This window comes from Micromys minutus (assembly GCF_963924665.1).
Source record: "Micromys minutus genome assembly, chromosome: X".
Classification (NCBI taxonomy): Eukaryota; Metazoa; Chordata; class Mammalia; order Rodentia; family Muridae; genus Micromys; species Micromys minutus.
The window spans coordinates 61,776,231-61,784,788 of NC_137970.1; the positions used below are offsets into that span (position 1 = coordinate 61,776,231).

The 8,558-nt window shown below is 35.8% G+C and overlaps 1 pseudogene across 1 annotated transcript; it reads right to left on the reverse strand.

The window, feature by feature from the left end:
* Positions 1-6,934: 6,934 nt before the first annotated feature.
* On the reverse strand, positions 6,935-7,691 carry LOC308415637 (14-3-3 protein theta-like; annotated as a pseudogene). The gene has a single exon. The product of its transcript is annotated as a 14-3-3 protein theta-like (transcript).
* Positions 7,692-8,558: the final 867 nt, after the last annotated feature.

Consider the following 8,558-nt stretch of genomic DNA (forward strand, 5'->3'; position numbering starts at 1 on the left):
GATCATGGAAACAGAAACTGAACAAGGACACTGCAAAGCTAGCAGAGACTATGAACCAACTGGAATTAATAGATATCTACAGAACATATCATCCTAAAGTAAAAGAATATACCTTCTTCTTAGCACCCCATGGCACATTCTTGAAAATTGACCACATAATTGAACACAGAAGGAGCCTCCAATTGATATAAGAAGATTGAAATACTCCTCCCATGCATCCTCTCAGATCACAACGGACTAATGCTGTTCTTTAGCAACAAAAAAGACAACAAATAGCCCACATACACATGCAAAATAAACAATGCTCTGTTAAATGATAGCAGGGTAAAAGAAGAAATAAATAAATTAAGGATTTTCTAAAATTCAATGAAAATAAATACACAGCATACCCAAACCTATGGGATACAAAGAAAGCAGTACTGAGAGAAAAACTCATAGCCCTGAGCAAATCCAGAAAGAAACTGGAGAGAGCATACATCAGCAACTTGACAGCACAGATAAAAGCTCTAGAACAAAAGAAAGCAGATACACCCAAAAAGAGTAGACTGCAAATAATAATCAAAATTAGGGCAGAAATAGACCAAATAGAAACAAAAAGAACCATTGAAAGTATCAACAAAACCAAGAGCTGGTTCTTTGAGAAAATCAACAAGATTGATAAACCCCTAGCAAGACTAACTAGTGGGCAAAGATAGAGTATACAAATTAACAAAATCAGAACGGAAAGTGGAGACATAACAACTGAAACTGAGGAAATTCAAGAAATCATCAGATCCTACTACAAAAACTTATACTCCACAAAATTGGAAAATCTGGAGGAAATAGACAAATTCCAAGACAGATACAAGATCCCAAAGTTAAACCAGGACCAAGTGAACCATCTAAATAACCCTATAACACCGAAAGAAATAGAAGAACTCATCAAAAGCTTCCCAACCAAAAAAAGCCTAGGTCCAGACGGGTTCAGTGCAGAATTTTATCAGACAATTATTTTGGACATAACACCAATACTCTCCAAACTATTCCAAAAGATAGAATCAGATGGAATACTACCTAACTCATTTTTTGAGGCTACAATTACCCTACTACCTAAACCACACAAAGACCCTACAAGGAAAGAGAACTTCAGACCAATCTTACTTATGAACATTGATGCAAAAATACTCAACAAAATACTTGCAAACCGAATCAAAGAACACATTAAAACAATCATTCATCATGACCAAGTAGGCTTCATCCCTGGGATGCAGGGATGGTTTAATATAAGGAAATCCATCAATGTAATCCACCATATAAATAAACTCAAAGAACAAAACCACTTGGTCATCTCACTAGATGCTGAGAAAGCATATGACAAAATTCAACACCCCTTCATTTTAAAAGTCCTGGAAAGAATAGGAATCTAAGGTCCTTACCTAAACCTAATAAAAGTAATATACAGCCAACCAACAGTCAACATCAAACTTAAAGGTGGGAAACTTGAAGCAATCCCACAAAAATCAGGGACTCTACAAGGCTGCCCACTCTCCCCCTACCTATTCAACATAGTACTGGAAGTCCTGGCTGGAGCAATTAGGCAGCAAAAGTAGATCAAGGGGATACAAAACGGAAAGGAAGAGATAAAAGATCACTCTTTTCCTATGACATGATAGTGTACTTAAGTGACCCCAAAATTTCCACCAGAGAACTCCTACAGCTGATAAACAAGTTCAGCTTAGTGGCTGGATAGAAAATTAACTCAAACAAATCAGTAGCCTTCCTATACTCAAAGGACAAAAATGTGGAGAAAGAAATTATGGAAAAGGTGCCCTTCACAATCATCTTAAAAACTATGAAATACCTTGGTGTGACTCTAAGCAAGTGAAGGACCTGTACGAAAAGAACTTCGAACTTCTAAAGAAGGAAATTGAGGAGAATCTCAGAAAATGGAAAGATCTCCCTTGCTCATGGATTGGAAAGATCAACATTTTAAAAATGGCCGTTCTACCAAAAGCAATCTACAGTTTCCACGCAATCCCCATCAAAATTCCACCACAATTCTTCATGGAATTGGAAAGATCAATGTGCAATTCCATATGGAACAACAAAAGACCCAGAATAGCGAAATCCAACCTCAACAACAAGAAAACATCTGCATGAATCACTATCCCTGACCTCAAGCTATATTACAAGACAATTGTGCTGAAAACTTCATAGTACTGGTACAGAAATAGGCATGTTGATCAATGGAATAGAATAGAAGATCCAGAAGTGAGCCCTCATGTATATGGTCACCTGATTTTTGACAAAGGAGCTGTAAACATTCAATGGAAAAAAGACAGCCTATTCAACAAATGGTGCTGGCCCAACTGGCACTCAGCATGCAAAAGAATGAAAATAGACCCATCTTTATCTCATTGTACAAAGCTCATGTGTAAGTGGATTAAAGATCTCCACATTAAAACAGATACACTGAAACTATTAGATGAGAAAGTAGGAAAAACTTTAGAACATATAGGCACAGGAGATAATTTTCTGAACAAAACACCAATGGCTCAAGCTCTAAGGTCAAAGATTAACAAATGGGAATTAATGAGATTGCAAAGTTTCTGTAAGGCAAAGGAGATTGTCAAAAAAACAAAACGGCAGCCAACAGAATGGGAAAAGATCTTTACCAACTCCACATCAGATAGAGGCCTAATATCTAAGGTATACAAAAACTCAAAAAGCTAGACACCAGAGAATCAAATAACCCTATTAAAAATGGGGTACAGAACTAAACAAAACCCTCTTAGTTGAGGAATATCGAATGGCTGAGAAATATCTGAGGAAGTGCTCAATATCCTTAGCCATCAGGGAAATGCAAATCAAAACAACCCTGAGATTCCACCTCACACCAGTCAGATTGGTCAAGATCCAAAACTCAGATGACAACAGATGCTGGCAAGGTTTCGGAGAAAGAAGAACACTTATCCACTGTTGGTGGGGTTGCAAACTAATACAACCACTCTGGAAAACAGTCTGGCTATACCTCAGAAAATTGGATATAGTACTACCTGAAGACCCAGCTATTCCACTTCTGGGCATATACCCCAGAGACACCTTAGTACACAACAAAGATATATGCACCACAATGTTCATACTCTATTTATAATAGCCAGAAGCTGGAAAGAACCCAGATGCCCTTTAGAAGATGAATGGATACAAAAATTGTGGTACATTTACACAATGGAATACTACTCAGCTACCAAAAACAATGACTTAACCAAATTCTTAAGAAAATGGCTGCATCTAGAGAATATCATTCTGAGTGAGATAACACATTCACAAAAGAATAGACATTATATGCAGTCACTGATAGTGGGATGCTAACCCCCAGAGGCTCTCACTGCCCTAGAAACAACACACAGACTGTAGGAAGTCCAAGAAATATAGAAAACAAAACAAAACAAAACAAAAATATCTTTACACAACAAAAAAACTTTGACTCTTTTCATGTTACATTTTATTTTGCATGTACTTTGTGCTCATTGTAACTATTGGGTTTTCGATTCATACCGTCAAAACTTTAAAAAGATCAAGTACTGACTGTTCATATAGATTTATGTAAAAAATATTTTAAAATCTGAAAAAAAGTACTGACAAAAATGTATTGTATAATTTTATGCAAAAAATGCTTGAAATCTGTACATTTACCTTTGGAAAAAAAAAAGAATGAAATGACCATGAACATAAAAGAAGACTACAGAACTCCAAATAATATGGACCAGAGAAGAAATCTTCCTGACACTTAATAGTGAAAATGCCAAGTGTTCAAAACAAAGAAAGAATACTAGAAGTTATAATGGGAAAAGGCCATGTAACATATAAAGGCAGACCAATCAGAATTACACCCGAATTCTCAACAAAGACTGTGAAAGCTAGAAGATCCTGGACAGACTTCATGCAGACCCTAAGAGAACACAAGTGTCTGCCCAGGCTGCTATACCCAGCAAAATTCTCAATCTCCATAGATGGAGAGACCAAGATATTTCAGGACAAAACTAAATTTACACAATATTTGACCACAAACCCAGCACAACAATGAATTGTAGGTGGAAAACCCAATATAAGCAGAAAAACTATATCAGAGTAAAAACAATATCTAAGCAAGAAAACCAAAAGAAGAAGGACACACACGCACAATTCTAACTCTAAAAGCAAAAATAGCAAGAAAGAGTAACCATTATTCCTTAATATCTCTTCACATAAATGGAGTCAATTCCCCAATAAAAAGACAGACTATCAGACTGGATACATAATAGAATCCAGCATTTGCTGCATACAGGAAACTCACCTTAGAGACAAAGACAAACACTATCTCAGAGTAAAATATTTTGGAAAAAACCTTCAAACAAAGACACATGCACCACAATGTTCATAGCAAACCTATTTATAATAGCCAGATGCTGGAAAGAACCCAGATGTTCTTCAGTAGAAGAATGGATACAAAAATTGTCATATATTTACACAATGGAGTACTACTCAGCTGTCAGAAACAATGGCTTTATGAAATTCCTAATAAAATGAATGTATCTAGAGAATATCATCCTGAGGGAGGTAACCCAGTCACAAACAACAGACATAATATGCAGTCACTGATAATTCGATGCTAACCCCAGAAAGCTCTGAACACCCCAGAAATAACTCCCAGGCTATATGAAGCTCAAGAAAAAAAAGGACAAAAAAAGAAGAAGAAGAAGAAGAAGAAGAAGAAGAAGAAGAAGAAGAAGAAGAAGAAGAAGAAGAAGAAGAAGAAGAAGAAGAAGAAGAAGAAGAATTAGAAGAAGAAGAAAGCCTCCGTCTTTCTTAGGAAAGAAATAAATGTATAGCATCCTCTCAGACTGTGATATACCTGGACCTTAGATCATTAATAATACAAAAGCTAAGATAATAACCTTGTGGCAGTTTTGTTAATCACAGATCGTTGTGCTTAATCTATACTCAACAAGATATCTCTTTCCATGTTATGTTCTCTCCTGCATGTGTTTTATGCTTATGACAACTAGTGAGTTTACAATTCATGTTATCAAACGTCTATAAGGATCAATTAGTGACAAAAATATTTATATAATGTTATGCCAGAATGCCTTTAAAATCTTTATATGTATTCCTCTTCTGTTTTTGAAATAAAGTACTAAGGAAAAAAAAAATGAAAGAAACAGAGAGCTCAGAGAATAACCTTTAAAAAAAGGGAAGTAAACAGGATACAAATCAGAATGAAAATATAGAAATATCACTATTTGCTGATTTCAAAATAGTATATTTACGTTTCTCCAAAATTTCTACCAGAGATCATTTACAGCTGATTAACAACTTCAGCAAAGTGGTTAGATATAAAATCACCTCAAACAAGTCAGTAGTTTACCTATATTCAAAGGATAAACATGTGGAGAAAGAAAATAAGCGAAAAAATACCCTTCACAATAGTCACAAAAACTATGAAATACCTTGGTGCGACTCTAACTAAGCAAGTGAAGGACCTATATGAGAAGAACTTCAAACCTCTAAAGAAGGAAAGCGAGGAAGATCTCAGAAAATGGAAAGATCTCCCATGCTCATGGATTGGAAGGATCAAACATTTAAGATCTAACCCATCTTACCAAAAGCAATATACAGACTCAATGCAATCCCCATCAAAATACCAACCCAATTCTTCATTGAGTTGTAAAGAGCAATGTGTAATTTCATTTGGGATAACAAAAGACCTAGAATAGCAAAATCCATCCTCAACAACAAGAAACTTCTAAAGGAATCACCATCCTTTATCTGAAGCTATATTACAAAACAATTGTGTTAAAAATCGAATGGTACTGGTACAGAGATAAGCAGGTTGATTAATGGAACAAAATTGAAGACACAGATATGAACCCTCATTCCTGTGGTCACTCTTTTTTGTTGTTGTTGTTGTTTTATACAATGTAGTTTTATTTTATGTTACCCTGCTGTTACATAGGGCATAACATTTTCCCATGACTGTTTTTGGAATGTAGTCAATGATTAGCAAACACATAATATAGCAGTCCAACTCTCTGAGTAACAATCACTGGACAAAGTGAATATCCCCTCACCTGTGTCCAAATCTGTGTGGAAAAGTACAAAGTTTAGACTTGGACTTGGGCACTTTTTTCTTCTTTCTAAGAAAGGACATGCATTTTAATTTTTGCAAAGCAATGCTTGTGTTCTGGCAGCAACATCACAAGGCAACATGAATACCAAAGCTACAAAAGCAGTAGGCGTAAGTAAATTTTATTGGGAAGGAAGTTGTCAACCCAAACAGAAGCAAATGAAGAATGCATAAGGAAACTCCCTGTTGTCACAGACTGAAGTAACCTCCAGAATAAGTGACACAGGAAACATTTCAATCTGTGATCCCAATCCCAGATGCATTAGTCACTTTCCTATTCAATATAACACTTCTGGATTTATACTAAAAAGGAATTTGTTGTAAAAACATAGAAAAGTTGCTTCTGAAGGAAACCCTCAAGAAGGTTCAAAAAAGAAATGTAGAAATCAAGAAGTTATTATTTACAATCACTTTAAATTGTAATGCACTACATTTCCATGTCTTCACAGTAATACAAATCACAGTCACTTGCAGAACTGGTTCAGAGTACTTAAATACTAAATGTGTAGTCAGTCCTCTACACAAGTGTTTGGAAGTTACTTGTGTTTATACGACGTGAAGTTATTGATACTTTTCTACTGCAGTAACTGCACACCAGAAAGGCAGAGACAACACAAACAACACAAACCAAGGGATGGAGTTCCCGAAAGCTGTAGTGTAAAAAGGCTACAAACAGTTTATCCCATACACATGAACGGGCTTCCTTGATAGAGGATATCCAAGTAGAATAAGGAATGGTTATGTAAAAAGTTTTTCTTGAGGGGAGGGGGGTGGGTTTCCTGGATGCCTTTAGTTCTCAGCACCCACTACTGCATCATATTCTTCTCCTGCACTGTCTGATGCCCATAGTGTTAAGTTGTTTCTAAGTAACTGCATGATGAGGGTGCAGTCTTTGTAGGAGTCTTGGTTCAGCATAACAAGTTCTGTGATGACCTCATCAAAAGCCATTTTAGCCAGTGTGCAGGCAAGCTATGGATTATTAAGGATTTCATAGTAAAATAAAGCAAAGTTAAGAACCAGCCCCAGGCAGATTGGATGTGTATATTGCATTTCTTTTTCCTTATATCAAATTCCTCTTGGTAGGATCCTTAGGGATTTTATGTTGTTTGTTTTCAATCATTGACACAAGCTACTTCAGCAAGATGACGGAAATAATCTTCCTTCATTTTCAGAAAAAAAAAAAAAACTTTACTCTTTGAATTAGTTGCCTTGGCTATTAAAGATTTATCCAATAATTACAGGGCCATGGTGCAGACAAACCTCAGCTCAGACACCACTTTCTCCCGATCATCCTTAATCAGATACACCTTCTTGTCACAGGAAGTGTCAATATTCTGCCCAGTGATCCAAATGACCTTCCTGATAAACTTGCAGTCCCCTGAGACCTGCCCACCACATTCTTGTAGGTCACCAACAGCAAGTTGTGCTCCTCATTAGACAGATCAGTGCCCTGCTCCATCAAATCTTTCATGCAGGTGGCCTTGTCCTCTTAGCACTTAGCCTGCTCAGCTAGTTTGGCCTTCTGGATCAGCTTGGTCTTCTCCATGGTGAGCAAGGGCAAGGGCGAGCACCAAGCCTGATCCTGAGTCCCCCTTCTAGTCTCCACAATCACAACTGATTAATTCTGGAGTCTCTCAATAATACTAGTGGAAGTACGATTATACTGAGTAAAAAAAAAAATGCATACAGACTAAATATCTTAAGTCTATCCATAAAATTTCAGTGTATGCCCTAATAATAAAGACAAAATTTTGAGCTTTCAAACTTACAGCACGCCAAGCTATTTTTTCCCTTTTCAATGAATATTTTTTTTATTTCAATAGTAACAAACAAGTTGCATGCTTTCATGATAAATTAATGACATCTATATGTACTTATAAAAGAAAAATACTTATATTAAAAATGTTAGATTAAAAATGACAAATGCACATATAGTGATCCTTTTATATTTTTACTCATTTTGCATTATATCTTAGTCATGAGTTACATGTTTGCTTCAGTTTTGTTTGTTTTGGAACACAAACGGAGTTCTGAGAGGAATAAACAAAATGGTTGCATTTAACCATTTAATTCTGTTACTCAAACTTCTAGTAAACAGAGGAAAACTTCGTGTAGGCAGAAGTTTAAATCACTTAAAAACACAAATTCATGAACTGATCTTGAAAACTCAGTTGGCTAACTATTTTGAAAACCATGCTCTTGTATTTCTGAGAGTGTGAACCTGCTGTGAAGTAAATCTGTGACACTTTAAGACAGAATTCAAGTCCTGGAGACACCCTAGAGCAAAATATTTCCCTTCTAAACACTCTCCTCCCTTGAATGAAAAGTTATAGTTATTTTTATTTTATTAAACAAGTTGCTAAAACTTACTAAATAAAATATACCTCTTATCTATTGTCTGTTTCTTATTATT